The sequence below is a fragment of the Heliangelus exortis genome, chromosome 15, assembly GCF_036169615.1.
Source record: "Heliangelus exortis chromosome 15, bHelExo1.hap1, whole genome shotgun sequence".
NCBI lineage: Eukaryota > Metazoa > Chordata > Aves > Apodiformes > Trochilidae > Heliangelus > Heliangelus exortis.
Window position 1 is genome coordinate 15,400,684 of NC_092436.1, and position 17,442 is coordinate 15,418,125.

At 61.7% G+C, this 17,442-nt stretch overlaps 1 protein-coding gene across 2 annotated transcripts in view; it reads right to left on the minus strand.

Moving 5' to 3' along the window:
- The window catches only part of CXXC5 (CXXC finger protein 5), a 40,849-nt gene extending 25,892 nt beyond the window's left edge, over positions 1 to 14,957 (minus strand). Inside the window, exon 1 of one of the 2 annotated variants that reach the window (XM_071758794.1) lies at positions 14,836 to 14,957. The gene's annotated coding sequence lies outside the window, so the exon portion shown is untranslated. Of the gene's footprint in view, positions 1 to 14,636; positions 14,700 to 14,835 lie in introns of those variants that run through there. The other variant, XM_071758796.1, reaches the window with a different exon arrangement.
- Between the last annotated feature and the right edge of the window lie 2,485 nt (positions 14,958 to 17,442).

The following is a 17,442-nucleotide window of genomic DNA, read 5'->3' on the forward strand; positions in this document are numbered from 1 at the left end:
GAAACAGGATCAGAAGTGGAACCAGAAGTAGGAGAGGAAGCAGGAGCAGGACGAGGAGGACCAGGAATAGGATCAGGAGCAGGATCTGGAGCAAGACCAGGAATAGGATCAGGAGTGGGACTAGGAGCAGGACCAGGAGTGGAACCAGAAGTAGGACCAGGACTAGGATCAGGAGTGGGACCAGGAGTGAGACCAGGAATGGGATCACAAGTGAGGGGCAGGAGCTGGAGTAGGATCAGGATCAGGGGCAGGAGCAGGGACAAGAGCAGGAGCAGGAGTGGGACCAGGATCAAGATCAGGAACAGGACAAGGAGCAGGAGCAGGAGCAGGAGCAGGAGCAGGAGCAGGAGCAGGAGCAGGAGCAGGAGCAGGGGCAGGGGCAGGGGCAGGGGCAGGGGCAGGGGCAGGGGCAGGGGCAGGGGCAGGGGAGGGAGCAGCCCAAGCCTGGCAGTAATTGCAGCGTCTGTTGGGATCACTGCAGGGCTGGGAATCACGCTGGGCCCGGCAGCACAGAGCTTACCGGCCGGCTGCCCACATCAGACGGGGATCAAAGAGGCTCAGCTAACGGGTTTAGTGTGTGGCTCGGCTCGGCCCAGACGGTGCTGCCGCCGAAGGGGGGGCCGGGGGGGGAAAGGCGGGCCCTACTTCCCGGGAGGGGAGCTGCACACCCAGGGTGCTTCCAGGGATGAGCATCCCTTGGCAGGGCAATAGCCAGGGAGGGATGCTGCTGGCATCCCCCGCCTGCACCCCAAAACCATCCCGGGGGGGTGGCGACGGGCGAGATGGCAGAGCTGCACCCATGGGAGCAGCGCTGGAAGACTTGGAGCAATGCCCGCGGGTCGGGAAGCGTGAAGGAAGGGTGTGGGGGTGTCCCTGGGGTGCTGCCCCCCGGCAAACTGCGCTGGGACTGGGCTGGGTGGCTGCGGGGAGGGAGTGGAGCCGAGTAATTAGAGCAGGAGGCTGTGAGTCAGCAAACGATGCGTAACCTCGTCGAGGTTGACAATGAGGCGAAAAGATGGCAGTTTCGACCGAGAGCGCCCGCTGAAAGGGCACGTTTAGATATGCAAGAAGCCCAGCGATTTGCAGGGCTGGCGACCCGCCCCGCAAACCACCCCTTCAAACCACCCCCTGCAAACCACCCCTTCAAACCACCCCCTGCAAACCATCCTTTCAAACCAGCCCTTCAAACCACCCCCTTCAAACCATCCTTTCAAACCAGCCCCTGCAAACCACCCCTTCAAGCCACCCCCTTCAAACCACCCCCTTTTAAACCACCCCCTTTTAAACCAACCCCTTCAAACCATCCCCTCCAAACCACCCCTTCAAACCATCCCCTGCAAACCACCCCTTCAAACCAGCCCCTTTAAACCACCCCCTGCAAACCACCTCCTACAAACCACCCCTTCAAACCACCCCCTTTTAAACCACCCCCTTCAAACAAACCCCTTCAAACCATCCCCTTCAAGCCACCCCCTTCAAACCACCCCCTTTTAAACCAACCCCTTCAAACCACCCCTTCAAAACACCTCTTGCAAACAACCCCTTCAAACCACCTCCTGCAAACCATCCCCTGCAAACCAACCCCTACAAACCAACCCCTTCAAACCATCCCCTTTTAAACCACCCCCTGCAAACCGCGGGCACCATCCGGCTGCCAAATATTCGACGCCTTTTTCCCAAAGCACCGCAACTAGAGACGCAAAGCCTACGGGAGGGAAGGATCACTTCCCAAAAAGCTGGGTTTGGGGGTGGGGGGGAAGATCCCAGCCAGCCAGCTTCTCCTCCAGCACCCTAAGGGAGCAGGACACGGCTGGGCTCTGCAGCCGACCTTGCTCTGGGTGCCCTAAAAAGAGCAGCCTGCACCCACATTGCTTCCAGCACCCAAACTGCTCCCAGCACCCAAACTGCTCCCAGCACCCACATTGCTCCCAGCACCCAAACTGCTCCCAGCACCCACATTGCTCTCGACACTCACGATGCCCCCGACACAGCCACCACTGCCGGATGGATACTAAGGGCGAGGTTTGGCTCGAAAGCAAACCCCAGCTCCAGCCACAGGCTCATCCCCCCCCTCCCCACTCCTTTCCTGGGGGGTTCCAGCAGGGCTGCAGGCAGGTAGGGCCCTGCCGCACAGCCGCCCTCGGCGAGGAGAGTTTAATTAACCCCGGAAAGCAATCGTTAACGGCCAGCCCGGGTAATCGATGCGGAAGGGGCAGCTTGCTGCCGAGGGACCATCTGCTCCGGGGGGGTGGGTGATGGCGGCTCCAGCATCGTCCATCCCCTCCTCCTCCTCCCCCCCCCTCTCCTCCGTCGCCCTTCGCCTGCCGGGAAGCCGCCGCGGGGCAGCTGCTTTGGGGGTTTTATCCGGAGCTTAACAGCGCCCAAGCTGCCCCCCGAGCGAGCGGGCTGGGGGCTGAGGGTCCCTCCGCCCCTCACCTCCACCCGGCCTTCCCGGAAAGCCCCAGGGCCGAGCCATGTGATTTCCTACACCTCGCAGACCCCCCCGGCACAGAACCTGGCCCGGAGCCCCTGCCACAGGGTCCCTCCGGAGCAAGGCGGCCCCCACCCCCCTTTCCCTAGCTGGGATGTGGACTCCAGCTCCAGGATGGGACCCCTGGGCGCAGGGAGGACCCCATGGTCACCTCCCAAGAGTTTCTGAGGGGCAGGTGGGGATGCAGCCGGCAGCAGCATCCCAGGGCAAAGCCAGCCTAGAGGGAAGAGGGTTGGGACTCCGTGAGATTGATGTCCCCAGCAGCCTCACTCCTCCTCCTGCAAGAGGAATTTCTACTATTATCACACCCCCACCCAGTGTCACCAGTGCCACCACATCCCAAATAGCCCCCCTATGGGACACGGCGCTGGCCTGGCCCCACAGCAGGGAGCAGTGGGGATGGAAACACTGAGCATGGAGCTGTGGGCACCCCCGAGGAGAAGAAGGAGGGGGGGAAGGGCTCATCTCATGGGAAAGGAGGAAACACCTCGAGGAGCCGGATGGTGTTACCAGAGCAGGTGCTGAGGGAGGGACAAAGGATAAGGCCTGGGACACAACAAGGCCCTGGCACCAGGATAAAGCCCTATCCCTGTCCCCATGCCCTGTCCCTGGGTGGCAAAGGATGCAGCTGCTGCCATCCCAGGGTAGGCAGGGGACAGATGGGTCCCCAAGACAGCCATGGCCAGCAGGATTCAAGGTGACTGGTGAAGCCAAAAACGGGGCTTCGTGCTGGTGGGAAACTGAGGCAGGGAAGAACAGAGATGTGCCAACTCACTATGTGGCAGCAAAGGGCCCCAGATTTGTTTTTTCATGCCAGTCCCCATCCCATGGAGTGTGCACAGGGGGGGACAAGGAGCAAGAACAAAGGAACAGCCCCCAGCACCACACCACAGGGTGCAATGCAGAACAGCCCCCCAAAACACTGCTTAACCCCTAAGCCCCCTGAACCAGTACAGGGCCCCTGAGCTTGTGCTCAGCACCCCCAAAAACACTGCTTGACCCCCATGCTGGTGCTGAGCCCCCCAAAAAAATGATGTGGGATCCCCAAGCCACTGCTCAGCCCCTCAAACCAGTGCTCAGCCTCCCAAACCAGTGCTTGACCCACCCATCCTGGTGCTCAGCCCCCCAAACTGGTGCTGAGCTCCCAATCTGTCCCCCAGCCACCTAAAATGACACCAGCCCCCCCCAGTGCTCAGCCCCCAAACTGCTGTTTGACCCCCAAGTCAGTACTCAGTACCCCAAAAAAGAGTTTGACCCCTGAGCTCAGGCCCCCCCAAAGAAGGCTCAGTCCCAATGAGGGGTCACCCCCACCAGGAGGTGCCCAGCACAGGGTGACCCCACTTCTCCCCAGAGCACCCATGGACCCAGGGATGAGTTCTAGGAGCCTGGGAGAAGAATTCCCTTGGGGCCAGCCCTGCAGAAGGGATGAGGCAGGGGCACTGCTGCCTGGCCTTGGCCACTCCAGTTTCCTCCCAGTCCAGGTACTGGTTGTGTGGTCCTTCAGAAAGGCAAGACAGCCTGGGCAGGGGGGGTCTCCTCAGCTGAGGTCCCCCCAGTGTCCTGTGCCTTCAGTCTCAGCATCTCCTCCATCACCAAAGGGACACAGGAGCATGGTGACAGGGAAGGCTGCAGGAGGGGACATTCTTCCCAGCACAGTGGGGACCCTTTATCTCCCCTTCCCTGAGATTTCCAGGGCTCTTCCAGGAGCCCTCCTGGTGCCACGGCCTCGGAGCCACCAAGGAAGGAGGACAAGGAGCTTTGTCACCTCAATATTCAGCACCAGGTCCCCAGCTTGGGGATGACCACACAGCCAGAGGGTTTGCAGGACTCCACCCAGGATTCTCAGAGCCCATCCCACAGCTGATGTGGGGGAGCTGTGGGTGGGAATTGCTCCTCAGCCTCTTCTGATGGCCTTCAGGACAGAGCTGCTGAAGCCATCACCTCGCAGCCCAGTGCCAGTTATCCCCAGGACTGGGTTGACTGGGGTTTACCAAGATGTTCCCCCTGCCAAAAAAAAAACCCTCACCTCCAACACCATCACTGCCCCCAGCCCCTTTGCTCCCCCCTGATTCTGGCAGCTCTGAACACCCAAACACAGTCCCCCAACCCCCACCCCATGTCCCCCTACCCTCAACCCAACCATGAATCCATCCCATTTTCATCTCCACAGTGCACCAGCAAGGGAAGGAAAAGAAAAAAAGAAAAAAAAAATCAAAACCTCACCATCTTATTTGCCTGTTTTTTTTTTTTTTTTGGGGGGGGGGGGTCTTAATCTTTACCTGGGGTCATAGTTCCTAATCCTCTCACTAATCCCCCAACGCCTTTGCAAAGAAAAAAGCCCCATCCTCCAGCAGGAGCCAGGCTGGCAGCACCCAGAGCCCCAGGAACCCCAAGACCTGAGACCTCAGGTGCCACAGGCTCTGAAGGTGACTCTGGTTTTCTCAGCAAGGTGGCCAAGCTTTGTTTTGCAAGAGCTTTTGTTTTTTTTTTTTATGTAATGAACCGGAATGTGCTGGAGAGAAGGGAGGTGATGGGTGGCAGCACCTGTGGTGGGGGAGGCAAAGCCTGCAGGTCTCACTTCAACCCAAATATTTTGGGAAAGGATGAGAAGGCACCTCGTGGGTTGGGTGCAAACAGGGACCCCCAGGAGCACAACCTCTGCTGCCTCCCATCCCAGTCTGCTGGACCCATGGGAATGCTGCTCTGCCCTGCCTCAGTTTCCCCATGTGTGGAGGTGACAGGTTGCCTGCTGTCCCTGGGGATCCAGGAACTGCCTCCAGCTCCTCCTGGAGGAGGGGAAACACCCCTGGGAACCACCCTGAGGCTCTGCAGGCAGGGGGAGAGAGGGGGTCTGCAGATGGGGGGACAAGGGTCCATGTGGAGGGGGGGACAGGGGTTCCTCTAGATAGGGGGGACAAAAGGCTCTGAAGATGTGGGGACAGGGCCCCTATAGATGGGGGTCAAAAGGTTCTGAAGATGTGGGGACAGGGCCCCAATAGATGGGGGGACAAAAGGTTCTGAAGATGGGGGGACAGGGGCCCTATAGATGTGGGGGACAAAAGGTTCTGAAGATGGGGGAACAGGGGCCCTATAGATGTGGGGGACAAAAGGTTCTGAAGATGGGGGGACAGGGGCCCTATAGATGGGGGGACAAAAGGTTCTGAAGATGTGGGGACAGGGGCCCTATAGATGGGGGGACAAAAGGTTCTGAAGATGTGGGGACAGGGCCCCAATAGATGGGGGGACAAAAGGTTCTGAAGATGGGGGGACAGGGGCCCTATAGATGTGGGGGACAAAAGGTTCTGAAGATGGGGGGACAGGGGCCCTATAGATGTGGGGGACAAAAGGTTCTGAAGATGTGGGGACAGGGGCCCTATAGATGGGGGGACAAAAGGTTCTGAAGATGTGGGGACAGGACCCCTATAGACAGGGGATGCAGGGGTCCCTGCAGAAGGGGTGGGACAGAGGTCCCCATGGATGAGGGAGCAGAAGGCTCAGGAGAAGCAGGACAGGGGATTTTGCAGAGGAAGGGGGGGGACAAGGGGAACAGGGGTCCCTGCAGAAGGGTGGCCCAGGAGTCCTTCCAGAGGGTGACACCGAGGCCCTGGCAGATGAGGCAGCCGAGGGTCCCCGTTAATCTGCCCATCACCTCGGGCCCGAACTCCCACTGTGGGGTCTGTCCCAACGGGGGGGACCCGGAGCCTCCCCCAGCCCCCAGCCCCCAGCCCCCCCCCCTCCCGTCGGGCAGCGCCCTAACCCGTGCTGGCAGCGCGGCCCCGCACCCGCCAGACAGCGCAGGCTCTCCCGCAGCCGGCACCTCGCCGCGCCAGCCTGGAATTTGCAAGCTGTCCTCACGCATTAAGGAGCAAAACGCCTGGCGCCCAGCTCCCAGCCCTGCCAGGGCCTCGCCGGGCCACCGCGTCCCCTCCCCAGGGACGCCAAGGCTGGGCCAGCTGTCCCCAAAGGCGGCTGCCGGAGCCACCCTCATCATCTTCATCTTCCACGTTCGTGTTTTCTGCCTCCTCCCCGCCCCGGTTTTAAATAGCTCCTGTCGGCAGAGCGGGGAGAGGCTGCCAGGCACCCGCTGCGGCAAGGGAGGGGACGCTGGGGACATGGAAAGCAGAGGGTTCTCTCCGGCACTGGGGGCCGGGCAGAAGCGCGGTGGCACCGTCAGCATGGGGCCAAGTGTGGCATCAGGGCACGGAGGGGACAGGGAGGGACAGATGGATGGGGAGGGACAGATGGACAGGGAGGGACAGAGTGCTCTGCTCGCCCTCCCAGGGAAGGTTGGGTGGGGGCACAGCATCCCAAGGTGGGTGCCACAGCGCCCGCAGAGGCACAGCACAACGAGCACCAGCTGGAACAGGGACACCCAGGGGACGAGGGTCTCCCCTGAGACCCACACCACGCTCCTCCTCCGACACCAGGTGCTTCCCACCGGGACCAACACCCAGAACCCATCCCAAGGCCACCCAGTGCCCCTCTCGGGCACCCTGGGGGACTGCGGGCAGGGGGACATCCCTGTCCCCACCATCAGCTCTCACCCCTCACCCACGCTCCCAAATCCCAGCAGAGCTGGATGTCCACCCCCGGCCACCTCTGACCTGCGCGGGGACACATCCATCCCACGGCCCCGCGGGGCAGCCGGCAGCAGGATGGATGCCCGTGGGAGGAGGGAAGGGGAGCAGGCGGCTGGGATCGGGAGTGTGAAGCAACGCCTCCTGCGTGCTCCGTCCGGAGCCAGCTAACGAGGCCATATTTGAAATGCTTTGCATACCTCCGGTCATCAGATTAGCGAGATGCAGAAGGTAAAGCAGAGGGCAAGGGGAGCGTGCCCGGGGGCAGACATCTTCACCCTCCCATTCCCACCCCCTACAAAAACCCTGGGGGGGAGGGCAAAGCACCCAGCAGGGTGCAGGGTGCAGGGATGGGACCCCCGGAGCGCTGGGCACCTGGGCTCCAGCTCCCTGCTGTGGTCCCCGTTGAACGAGGTGTGGATGCAGGGTGGGAAGGTGGGGGACAACAACCCAGCCCCTCAATTCGGTCACCCCGGCTCTCTGCAAAGCCACTGCCATGGCCTGGCCACCAGCCACCCCCACCCCTCATCTCCCCATGGCTCAGTCAAGACCTGGACCTGCTGCAAGGCTTTTCAACAGCTGAAAGGGTTTATAGGAAAGAAGGAGGAAGACTTCCTACCAAGGCCTCTTGTGACAGGACAAGGAGAAACAGTTTTAACCTGATAGAAAGCAGGGTGAGGTTGGACATAGGGAAAAAATGTTTCATTATGTGGGTGGTGAGACAGGTTGCCCAGTTATGGATGCTCCATCGTTGGAAGTGGTGTAGTCCAGGCTGGAGAGGGCTTTGAGGAACCTGATCAGTGAGTGGCATCCCAAGATCTGAGGTGGGGTCAGACTAGATGATCTTTGAAGGCCCTTTCCCAGCCAAACCATGCTATGAGTCTAAGAAAGGAGGCAAGACCCCACACAGCCTCCAAGAAATGTCTGTGGACACATTCATTTGCTCTCCCTTGACCTGGACCCAAACCCAAAGACAGACTCCTGCAAAGAGAGATTTGTTCTGCACCTCCCACGGGTGCAGCCCTCCCTCCACCCAGCTTTGAAGGGTCTCAAGCCATCCCTAAGATGTCAATCCTCCTGAAACACAAATGGTCCTCCCTGGCCATGCTCCATGAGAAGCTGGAGAGCAGGAACCTCTGACCAGCAAGCAGGCACAGAGAGAAGAGCCTGTGGGGCATGGAGGCAGCAGAGCTGAGCACCTGGATCTGAAAATGTTTTGGAGCCTTCAGGGTCAGGATATTAAAGTAAGAACCCCTCAGACTTTGGGATGTTCAGGTGAGAAACTGGGGACACTGCTCTGGACCCAAAACCCCTGTTCTTGGCCAGAGGGACAGAAAGAGTCACCAAAGCTACATGGGGGAGAGCCAGCAAAAAAAAAGTGAGAACTGATGACCCCAGGACCCTTGGGGACACCATGAGAACACCTGAATCAGAATGGATGGAGCTGCATTGATTGTATGGGCACAGCCAAAGAGGGAGATGGATACTGCCCAGCTATCCCCAGGAAGAGCTGGAACAGAGGCACAAACTCAAGGAGGCTTTGCACAGCCAAAAATGAAACATCCATCAAGTCACCATCACCAGAGAGACCAGAGCTGCCTTCCCACCACGGGCAGCCACCAGCAAACCCAGACGTGAGCAGATTCAGCTGCACCAGTGGGCACAAGAGGTGGTCATGCCCCATCTCACCATACCAGACCACAAACACAACCCTTGTTTGTTGGGTAACCCAACAAGTGCTGAGCCAGGGTCAGCTGGAGTCTCATGGGTGGCAACAGCCACCCAGAACCCACTGGTGTCACCCAGAAGTACCTCCCAGCCTGTGAGACCAGGGCAGCATCGTTTCCCAGCCTTGTCACCAGCCAGTGACCAGTGGCATGAAGGCTACAAACAGACCCTTGGGATGAAGCCCATTTCAGAAGAGACCCAGAAATGACAGCAATGTCTCACACCATGGCACAGGTCCCATCCATCCCCCACGTTGTGCCCCCGATGAAGTGTGGGGCAGAGCCCTAAACCCTTTTCCAGCTCCCACCTCTTTGAGCGGGGATGGAAAAGAACACTGGGAAAATCAGAAAATGGCATTTTCTCTCTTTGCCACCAGTCCCATGGCTGAGGTCAACACAAACCTTCCCACACCTGGGCCGGGACACCACAGGCATCACCTCAGTCTGTGGAGGTGAGGGGTCCTCATCCTCCCAGCATCCTCCAAGCTCAGGGGATGGAAGATGCTTTGGTACGAGTGATGCTGAGTCCGAGAACAGATCCAGACCCACAAATCCCAAGGGAATACCATGACCTGGGAGCCAAGCTTTCACAAGGTGGACACAGCAAGGCCATTATTCAAGTCCCTTTCCCATGCCATAATGATGGATGGGTGGAAACCAGAGACACCAAGGCAGCCTCTTGGAAACCTTGTGACCTTAAAAACCCTTTTATTCACATAATAACAGGGCTGCCACCCATGTGGCAGGGGCTGTCATCTCAGACCAGCAATGCCCTCTGCCTGCTTGCCAGCCAGGATGAAACCACCCAAAAGCTGTTGTCAGTGAACCCCCCCAGCCCTGCAGTGCCCCAAAAGGAGAGAGCATTGGGCAGGGAGAGGATCTGCTCCTTGGCACGTTTGCACCACCAGCTCTGAGATGCTGTTGGACCCAAATGCTTCTTCCAACCTGGTGCCTGCGGGTAAAATGGGCCCTTTGAACCCTCCCAAAGGTGATGGGACCCACGGGTCACCCTCAGCCACTCCGTGGGCTCACACTGCCTGACCCTCCCTGGAGCTCTCACAGGGCTCCAACACCGCAGACATCCCAAGGGACACAGGGCATGGATGGGGACACAGGGCATGCTCCTGCCCCTGTGCCCTGATGCTCACCCAGCAGCTTCACCAGCACCAGGAGCCACAGCCCAACTCCTCCCCAGGGCAGGGCCCTCTATTAAAGGCAAAATCTGCTGCAAGCCTGGTCCTGCCCCACTCCACACAGCAGAGCCAATCCTGAGCAGGAGCAAACACACATTTCCTCCCCACTGCTCTGGACCCAGGCTTTCCTGGCTGGTTCCTCCTGGAGATGGTTCCTCCTCCAGCCACCCTTTTGTTCTTCCCTGCTGCCCATCCTATGCCACTGCCCCTTCCATCGAACCCCTGCAGGGTTTGGGTTGGAAGAGGCCTCCAAAGCCCACCCAGTCCAACCACCTTGCCACTGGGACACCTCCCACTAAACCAGGGTGCTCCAAGCCCCATCCAACCTGGCCCTGAACACTTACAGGGATGGGGCAGCCACAGCTTCTCTGGGCAACCTGTCCCAACGTGGTAAAACATTTCCTTCCTATGCCCAACCTAACCCTGTCTTCTCCAGGTTCAAAAAAAACCATTGCCCCTTGTCCCATCACAACAGCCCCTGGAGAAAAGTCTCTCTCCCCCTTTCTCCTGAGCCCCTTCCCATACTGCAGAGCCTCAGCACAGCCCCCCCAGAGCTGTCTCCTCTCCAGGCTGAGCACCTCCAGCTCTCTTGGCCTCTCTCCATCACAGAGCTGTCCCAGCCCTCAGACCATCCCTGTGTCCATCTCCCCTGGACATCTCCTCCCACAGCTCCACGGGTCTCGTGCTGGGGACCCCAGAGCAGGACACAGAGGCCCAGAGGGGTCTCAGGAGAGCAGAGCAGGGGGGGACAGCCCTTTCCTTGCCCTGCTGGCCATGCTGCTGGTGAAGCAGCCCAGGATGCAGTTGGCTTTCTGGGCTAAGCACACAGTGCCAGCTCATCTCCCATCTGTCACCCACCAGTGTCCCCCAACCCTTCTCCCCGGGGCTGTTCCCAACTCACCTATCTGCAGGCTGTGCTGGGACTGGGGGGTGCCCCCACACAACCACAGGACCTTGGCACAGCTGAACCTCTCACCATCCCTCCTGCCCCATCGCCTGCCTGGCAGGGAAACAGCCAAGCCCACACACCAGCTGCCACCAGCAGCTCCAGCCCATATCCCCACCAGGGTGGGGAGGCACCGTTTCCCCAGGATGGTGCTTCCCATCCTCCTCCACAGCCTGGTTGGGTTTCAAGAGCCCCATCCCCTTCTGGAGGGGACACCCAGCCAGGCCACCCCCCCTCCCACCTCTTTGCCCCAGCTCCTTGCAGAGCAGCAGCTGCCAGGAGCAGTGGGGACAACTGGTGGCTCCAGGACCCCCCACGCTCCTAGGAGTCAAAGTCGAGTCAGGAGGGGAAAAAAAAAAAACAAAAAAAAAACCAACAACACAAAACCCCAACGCTTTTGAGTGCAATATTTTAGTTGAGCAATAGAGCATGAGTAAAGGAGGGAGCTTTTCGTGGTCTGCTGAGTTTAAGCTATGAGCCGAAAGTTTAACTATTAATACACTTAATCAAGAGGTTGTTCCTGCCGCCGAGGGTTGGGAAAACAAACGCGCCGGCGGGGCGAGGAAAGGCAGGGGAGAGGTGGCACCCGCTGCCACCACCCCGGAGAATGTCCCTGTGGGACGGGGTTGGAGGTGGAGGGGCCGGGACCAGCCGGGGCCGGATCCAGGCTCGCCTGAGCCACAAACGGCCACGGCAGGAGGTGCTGGGGGAGGCGGCTGCGAGATCCATGCGCTTCGGATCCAGCCCCCCAGGCAGGAGATCTGGCAGAGGGGACAATGTTGAGGAGGGGACGCCACCCCAAAGTCCTACAGCATCCCCAGATCCTGGGTGAGCAGCACCTGCGCTGCCTGGAACCAGCCTGGGTGACACCCCCAGGCGAGGGACTTTCAGGGTGGGGGATCCCCCAAACCTCACCACCTGCCCCCCCGGCATCTCCCCCCTCCCCGCCCGCCTTTGCCGCGGAGGAGGAAGAAGAGGCAGAGGCTGAATTTGGGGGCCCAGCACCCGCAGTTTCTCCCCCGCCCGCCCACCTCACGCCACGGGCAGGAGGTGCGGGCAGGCGCCTGGCAGCGCGGCGCCAGCTGCCCGCATCCCCGCCACAAAATCCATGTCAAGGACGACGCGGCCGCCTCCTGCCTTCTTCCCACCGAGGAAAGGAGGGGGTGAGGCGTGCGTGACACCCGGCACAGCCCCCGCTCCCAAAAGAAAAACCCCTCTGCCACCCCCCTCCTGGCCAGCATCCAGGCGAAAACCCCTCCCTGCCCACGAGGCCACCACGGCGCCGGACTGGGGGGACCGGGACCAACTTCTGAGCGCCACCGACGGGTCCTTTGTTACTTTGCTTTTGTTGTCACACGCCAGCGCGTCCCCATCGGCACCGTCATCCCGTCCCTGTGTCGTGTCGTCCCCCCCCCCCCCCCAACAAGTGCCCCCCGAGGTCAGGGCGCGACATTTGCCAGCTCGCCGGGTGGGATTGTCGCGGGGTGACGGCGGTACCGGCACCCCGGGTTTGCCGGGGCCTTTGCTGGGTGCCCGCCGGGAGCGGGAGCCACCAGGCGCGGTGACACTTTTTTTGGGTTCGAGGTTGGGCCCACGTGACGCCGCGACCGATTTTGAATTCGATGCGGTGGCAGGAGCCGCTGGCACCGCCGGGGAGGCGACAGCGGATGTCCCCGCCGGCGCTGGGTGCTGCTATCGGAGATGGTTGTGCAAAGCTTTGCCGGCGAGGAATTTTAAGCAGAGAAGGACGGACAGACGGAGGGAGAAGGGTTTCCCCTTCCTCCTGATAAGCGGTATCTTTGGGGGGCTTGGGGGGGGGTGTCACCACCTCGCCCCCATACACACCTTCCCGTCTGACCCCTGGGGCTCCCATCCCCGCTGGGGATGCAGCTCAACTCCCCGGGGAGCAGCGAGGGGACGGGAGGGGAGGAGGGGCGGGGAGGAAGGTTGGGGGGGTCCGTCCCTCCGCAGCCCCAGGTGCGGCCGCGCCGCCGGCCGAGGGGCCGGAATCGGGGGGGTGGGGGGGGACACACGGACAAAGCGGCACAAAGGGGCTGCTGACACAGCAAGGGCCCGTTTCCAGAGAAACAAAACTTCCGCCGGCTCCGGCCCCGCGCCCCAGGTAGCCGGGTTTGTGCATCCCCCCCCCCCCTCCACGCCTTCGCCTTCTCCAAATCCTGCCTTAAACCCCCTCATTCCCCGCAGCCCGTCAAACACACACACCCCCCTTTCTTTAATCTTTCCCCCCTCCCCTCTTCCCGGGGTCGCTGGCAGGAGCGGGCGGCGGGGGGTAAAGGTTGCGGGGCCGGGGTCAGGGCGCTGCCGAGGCGCACACATGTGATCCGTTATCGCAGGATGTGTGCGCAGCTTTGTTTATGCGTGGGACGCGGAGCGGGGCGGGCGGGCAGTGCGACCAACCCCCCCCCTTCAGCCCCCTCCCCTGCTATCCCCATCCCACACCCCCCCCCTCCCTTCCCTTCTCCTTCTCTCTCCCCGATCAATCATCCCAGCAAAGAATAAACCGACCCGAAACAAACGCGGCCCCGCGGTTGCGGGATGCGACGGAAAAAAAAAATAAATTAGTAATAATAAAAATCAAACCGGGGGCGCGGGGGGAACACACACACGGCACACAAGCCCGTGGGGTAGCGATTCAGAGGAGTTTGGTGCCACAATCGCAGGGTGTAGGAACAATTCCAAAACCCCCTCCCCCCGATGGCTCCGGGGCTGGCAGCACCCGCGCCCGGCGCGCTGGGATCCAGCTGGATCTTTGGGTGTCGGGGGTGCGCGCTGGAGGTGAAGGGACTGGGGGGGGGGTGAGGAGCGGGAGGTTTGGGAATCCCATCTGACGGCCAAGCCGAGGGTGGAGGGGAATTTACTCGGGAAGTGCCGGGGGGGGGGGGGGGAGATAATAAAGTTGGGTTTAGTTGTTGCACATGGCTGGGCGACGGCGAGCGGCGCCGCTCCCACGGACACCGCGGGCACCGGCGGAGGAGCCCGAACGCCGCTGCAGCCCGAGGTGGGGGGGGGGGGGAGGCGGGCACCCCGGTGGTGAGCCCGGGCACCGAGGGGGGGGGGGGCCGCAGCAGGCGCTGGCGCGGAGAGTGGGCTGCCCCCCCCCCAGCCCACACCCCCCCCTGCCCACCCCTCCCACGCGCGATACGCGGCGGGGGGCAGCGGCCGCCCCCGCCACCACCATTGTCACCCGGGAAACCACCGGGCGATGCCGCGGCGGCCCGGGGCGGCGGGGGGTTGGAGGGGGCTGGGGGGGGGTATGTGTGTGATCGCTCTCATCCCTCCTCCTCGGCTCCCAGCGCATCCCCGCCGAGGTGCGGGGTACCGGGAAGGCGAACGGGAGAGAGGGGAAGAAGGGGGTTCAGCCGCACCGAGAAAAACTTTGCTCGTTACCCCAGCGCACACACCACCCCCCCCCGGGAAACAGCGCGGGGGGGCTGGGGTCGGCGCCGCGCAGGCAGCACCGGTCGGGCCCCGGCGCGGGCAGGCGGGCAGGCGGCCAGCTCCGCGCCCCGCCGCCGCCGCGGGCAGCCGGTAACGGCGCCGGGCTCAGCGGGGCCAGTCCCTGCCGCCCCCCGCCAAACTTTTTCTTCTCCCCCTTTCCCTTTTCTCCACCGACACCCCCCTACACACCTTCCACCCTCCACCCCAACTCCGACAACCCCCGCCCCGCGGGCCGGCACCTACCGCCGGTCAGGGAGCCGCTGCGGGCAGCGCTACCGGGGAGCGGCGGGGGCTGCCCGGGGAAGCGAGGGGAAGGAAGGGCAGGGGGGGGGTAAGCGGGGGGGAACGGGGGAGTTGGGGAGGAGGGGGCAGTCGAGCACCTGCCCAGTGCCGGGGCGACGGGAGGGGGGGGGGTCCCGCCGCAGGGCCGCCGCACACCCACCTCCTCATCGCCGCTCGCTCGGGGAGTGCTCGGCCCCCGATCGCTGCACGGCGCTGCCGCCGCTGCCCGCGGCTGCCGGCAAAACCCGGACCGGACCGGACCCGCCCGCGCCGCCCGCGCGCGCCCCCCGCCGCCCCGCGCGCGCGCCGCCCGCCGCGACACTCCGGTCCCCACCGGGAGAGGGGGGGGGGGGTGCGACCGACCCAACCCCGCACACCTCGCTCCCGCACCTCAGCCCCTCAGCCCGGGGTCACCGCGCTGTGACACCCCACGGACCGCCCGTCCGCACCCACGGGTGGTACCGGGGGGTCGTCCCCTCGCCGCCCCCCCGGGGTCACCACGCAGTGACCCCCGTGTCTCATCTGTCCCCCCCCGGGTTGCCATCGTGGTGTGCCCCTCCCCGCAATATGTCCCACACACCCCATGGGCGTCACCCCGCGGTAGTCCCCCCGTGTCCCATCAGCACCAGGAAAACGTCACCATGGTGTATCCTACCTACCCCACGGGTGTCACCACTCTGTGCCCCACCATGTGACACCCACCTCGTGGGTGGTATTGGGGTGTGACACCCCGGTGCCCCCCATGTCCTACCTGCCCTCGACAGGTGTCACCCTGCTGGGAAACCCATCTTACCCCCACGGGTGCCAGCGTGGCGTGCCCCCCCACGTCCCACTCATCCCACTGCAGTCCCCCCGTGGGTGTCACCCCACTATATGCACCCATCCCCAATATGTTGTCACCCCAGTGTCCCCCCTCGTCCCTCTGTTGTCACCCCTGTGTCCCCCCTCATCCCTCTGTGGGGTGTCACCCTGCAGGGTCTCCCCCCGACCCCCTCTGCCCCAGGGGTCACATCCCTGTCTGCATCCCCATGCCCTGTGTCCCCAGCTGAAGGGTGTCCCCAAAGTGTTCCCCATCCCTCTGTCCCCCTCCCACGGGGTGTGGCAGCAGGGGCTTCAGATGCAGGGGTCACCCCCGGGTGCCTGGGGTGCAAAGGAGGGGACCCCCAGGGTTCAGACCCTCCCCCCCCCCATGCCACCACCACCTCCCTGGTCCCCATGCTGGGGCGTGGAGATGAAACCCCTCGAATAAACAGTAAATAATCGATGGCACCGCCAAGTCCCCCGTGGGAGGGGACAAATTCCCCCGAGGTTTGTCCCCCACCGGGAGGGGAGGGAACTTGCTTGGCCCAGAAGTTTCCTGCTCAACTTTTTGGCAGGATATTTTGGTTTGGGGGCAAAGGAGAGGAGGGGGGCAGATTTTTTTTTTTCTTCCTTTTGAGGGGTGGGCACTGAAAACTTAGAAGTTTGGTTTTTTTTTAAAAAAAAACGTTAGACCCCCCACTCCCCATCCGAGAGCAGCTTTCCAGGGACAAACAGACCAAAAAAACCCCAAACACCCACCCCCCCACCCTGATTCCCACAGCCTTTTCAGTTGCCAGCAAAATACCCAAAACCTCCCGAAAAGCAGCAACCCTGACAAAAATGAAACTGGGTTTGTGTTGCTGTTGATTTTTTTCCTTTTTTTTTTTTTTCCTTTTTTTTTTTTTTTTTCACAGGAATGTGAAATCGCTTCCCACCCCGCTCCCGCCTTGAAACGAAACAAAAAATGTAAGATTTGGGGCTGAGGAGGGGGGGGTGAGGCGTGTGGATGGGCTGTTTATTTGTTCCACATCTCCTCAGTTCTGCTCCTCTCACAGATTTAGCCACTGGGATTTTGAAAGGTGGGCACTGGGACCATGGTCTGCCCCCCCCCAAAATCCCTCTCCCGGGGGTCAGTGGGACACAGGGACACACGGACACACTTGCCCAGGTCCCCTTGGGCACCCCATGTCCCCACACCCTGGCTGGCACTGCCACCAGCACCCTGAGCTGCTCTGCTGTCCCTCTGCAGTGTGCTCCTCACCTCCTGCCTCCCCCATCCAGCCTCTCATCCCCCAAAAAAAGCACTGGAAGACCCTCGTGGGTGTCACCAGTGACACAGGAGCAGGGACACCATCCCATCAGCATCCTACCCCAGCCTGGTGACACCAGCCACGCTGCCCAGCAGATGACACATTCTCACCCAGCTGGGCTTTGCCCAGGGTATTTCGTTTGCCCTTTTTTTTTTTTCCCCTGTTTTGAAGGACCTGATGGTGCCCTGACCCCCTGATGCCACCACAAGATGCCACATGCTGATGTCCCCCATGTGAGGTCTGCAGTGGTGGCACCTGGAGTTTGCCACCCCCCCAAGTTCCTCCCCCAGCCAGGGTGGGATTTCACCATTGAAAAACTTAGGGGAGGGGAAATCACCTTTAGTGAGGGCTGATGTCCACTAAGAAAGGGGAAACTGAGGCACGGAGCCAAGCGGGGACTTGTGGTGACAGCAAAGCTGGGGCTGCAGCAAACCCCCAGGCTCCCCGAGCTGGTACCACTTGCCCAGCTGCACCCCAGGGAGGACGAGGTCCCCCGGGTCCCCCAAACTGCCACATCTCCATGGCAAAGGGACAAGAGTGACCTCCTGGGGACAGAGCCCTCTATCCTACTGGAGACATTTCCTACAGAGTGCTGGGGGCTGGGGGAGGGGACAGGGGGATGGAGAGCAAAGGGGACAGGGATGGAAGGTGGCAGG